The 3565-nt window shown below is 33.2% G+C and overlaps 1 pseudogene; it reads right to left on the bottom strand.

Moving 5' to 3' along the window:
• Positions 1-1842: 1842 nt before the first annotated feature.
• LOC116844975 overlaps positions 1843-3565 on the bottom strand; it is an 11284-nt pseudogene continuing 9561 nt past the window's right edge.

The raw sequence follows: 3565 nt of genomic DNA, 5'->3' as shown, positions 1-3565 counted from the left end.
TTTGTACGTCTTGTAATTGTGACTCGTTTCAAAAGTGTAAACTCGACGATTTCGCTCGCGTTCGCATGATCGAGTCCGAGGCCTCGCGACTCAAGATTTTCGTCGTACGCGTCAAGATCTCCGTCGCGTGGATATCGGTGAGATACTCAGCAAGATCTCCGTCGCGCGAAGAACGGCTTCCCACGTGAAACTCGCAGAAGATTTCCGTCCTCCACACCGTCGCGAGATCGGGTGATTTTCGAATGACTATCTGTGTTCAATAAATCTGTGTTGCACTGTAACTTCATTTTTTGGAGTTTCATTTCTCACCACCACCGATCCTACTCCCACGCACGGTTCCGGTGCCTCGCGCGAGGCAGTCCCGGCGCTTTTTGTGTCGGTCATCGACTGATCTCAGTCGATTCCGACACAAATCGGTAAAGTATAATTATCGTAAAGCTGACTGGATTAAATTCGTGAATATTTTAAATAATAATTGTTCATTGAATATTTCAGCAGTTATAAACTTACCTATTGCAGAAATCTATGATCACCTTGAGGATATTAACGACCATATTTTAAGGACAATTAAAAAAGCCCCCAAAAAGTTCCCAAAATAACCCGGAAAAATTCAATTGATTCTTACATAAATAATTTGATACGTAAATTACAAAAATTTTAAAGTCACCAACTGACACAATTACATAAATTACAAAAAAAAATGGCTCAACGCAAACAAAAATGTAATAGCCGTTCTAAAAAAAATTACTACACGATACTAAAAACCGTCTTAAACTAGAATTTGCAAATTCAATATTGGAAAAGAAAAATTGAAAATATTCCCAGAAACGACTCAAAAAATATGTTTCCATTATTAAATCATATATTCAGAAAAAGGATACTGCAGAAATAGGAACAATAAGAATTCTGCAAAACACGACACATCTTCTTTCTGAAGCTGATATTGATATTGACTCTATAAATAAAGATGACTTTGGTGATTATTTAATTACAAATATCAATGACAAACTAGACATCATTGGTACTTACTTTGCAAAAATTAATAAACAAAATGAAAATTTAGGTAGGAAACAACTTAATGATATAGTCGAAAGAGATATTAAATCTCTTAGAGACGAAATGATTAGACCAGGAAAATTAGATAGGGAAAATACTAACTGCATATTTCATTTTAAAAATTGTTCCAGTTATCCTACGATTTTAAATAATATATCAGATTATTTTACAAATGTTGACTTGTTGGAAAAAAATTAAAAACATTAAACAATAAAAAATCATTTGGGCTTGATAGCATCCCTAATATTGCTCTCAAGCATATTCTAAAAAAGATTATTTATTACATTTATACAATTTTATTTAACAAAGAATTTTACAATTCTTTTAAACAAAATGCACTTTCCGTCACAATGAAAAAAGGTCAAGGTAATTGCAATTCTGAAAAAAAAATAGAAACAGTTCCGACCCTTCAAACTATCGTCCCATAAATCTCATGCCTAATATTAGTAAGGCCTATGAAACTCTAATTAATAACTCTAATTAACGCAATAACAAGTTCTGCAATAATAATAATATACGAGGATTGTATGACAAGTACCCATATTTAACGACTAATGGCGTCACTGACTCAAAGTCTGTATACCATCGTTTAACGCCATCTTCCGAACAACGCCAGTCAAAATTTCAGACAGATTTATCGAGTAGTTTTGTTTTGATAACTGTTGAAAGTGGATAAATTTGTGTTTGTTTGCAACCATGAAAAAAGAGCAATATCAGTCAGTGATTCAATTCCTTTTTTTGGATGGGAAAACGTGTGAGGAAATCTAAAGCGAAGTTGCATGCCGTTTACAAGAACCATGCACCTTCGATGACTATCATCAGATATTGGTTCAATGAATTCAAGGGTGGCCGAACATCCGTTTTTGATGAAGAGTGCCCAGGTCCGATTGAGGTGACTTTGAAGAATATGGTCAACAAAATCCATGATATCGTGTTAGCAGATCGCCGAGTAAAGATCAGAGAAATTGCTGACATTGTAAATAGCTCAATTGAACGCGTACAAAATATCCTTCACGAAAAATTAGGCATAAAAAAGCTATTCGCGAAATACCCGACAAAAACAGGAACATTCTGCCCACGTCGAATCCATGTGATTTACGTAGACGACGTGGATGGACATGTATACACGAAGTATCGATATGGATTCTATGTTCTTTCTTTTATCTAAATTCTGTATCCACAAAGCATCGACATGGATTCAACGTTGCTAGTTTGTCGATACATGAAACGTCTGTATCCACAAAGTATCGATATAGATTCAATGTTCTTTGTTCCTCGATATGTTAAAGTTCTGCATTCTCGAACTGTCAAGATCGATTTGACGTGGTTATTTCAAAATATTCCTAACAACCCAGATAGTCTAATTTACGCAAGCAGATTTCGTGCCGAATCTGTTATCAATGTTTTATGCCAAATAGACATCAAATTTGACGCATGATGCTTAAGGAATATTAATCGTCCTATATGCAACATATAAAATAATAATATGTTGAACACGACAATAGAAAAGAAAATAATTGTATACATATTTTAAACAATATATAATATGCTACATTGTACAAAACCTGTTTCAAAATGGCAAAAGATTTTGGAGAAATATTACAAATATAATGACACGCACAAATCAACAATTTATAACATTAACAACGCTACATATAATCGGTCACTTAGTTTTAACCGCACTGCACTGAATTAAGCTGCGTTCCGAAATTGTAAAATAAAATTGCTTTTGTTTACGTTTGCTTTGTTTAATTACTGCTTAATATTAAATGTATATAAAATATAATAAAAAATCAACCATTTATTTTTAAGTTTTTTATTGCTGGTACTCGTAAGTCAATATCACTGTCTGAATCTGAATATGTAGTATATTTCCTTCGATTCACTGATGTTACAATAAAAGGAGGGCTGTATCTTTTAGTAATAAATCGCATGCGCTTCATATTTATTTCCCTGTCAGACTGTGATAGGTCTGAAACATGTAAAACTTTTTCCGCTTCATCTTTGGCTTGTCTTGCAGATTCTGATATGTCATTAGGACAAAAAGCAGAAAACATGATGGTTAAAAAATAGAAATAAAGGAACATAAGTGTTGCAAATAAGTTTGATGTATTAAAAGACATATATGATTGGAGAAAAAAAAACGAGGACCAATATCATATTAAAAATAATGGCACACAATTATGAAAAATGTACAAAATATCATACTACAAAATTTCAAAATTATAACATTTTCAAAAGTGACCCATTCCGATATCGGCTTTTTCTTTTTTGTAAATAATCATCAAGTTTTGATTCGTTTGTAGGCCATTTGCATTCAATTGCACATGTGACTAGTTTGCCACTGTTTTCTACTCTTGTAATAGTTATAATTTAAAGTACATGCTGGCACCGCATAAATAGTTAACTCTAAATCATTACCTACAGATAATTTCAGTACGGCATACTGGATTACATAAAAATTAACTCTCTCTCTCTCTCTCTCTCTCTCTCTCTCTCTCTCTCTCTC

The sequence above is a fragment of the Odontomachus brunneus genome, unplaced genomic scaffold (genome assembly GCF_010583005.1).
Source record: "Odontomachus brunneus isolate Ranch 3 - 2012 unplaced genomic scaffold, Obru_v1 Obru_scaffold_048, whole genome shotgun sequence".
Lineage (NCBI taxonomy): Eukaryota > Metazoa > Arthropoda > Insecta > Hymenoptera > Formicidae > Odontomachus > Odontomachus brunneus.
This window is presented reverse-complemented; position numbering and strand designations above follow the sequence as displayed.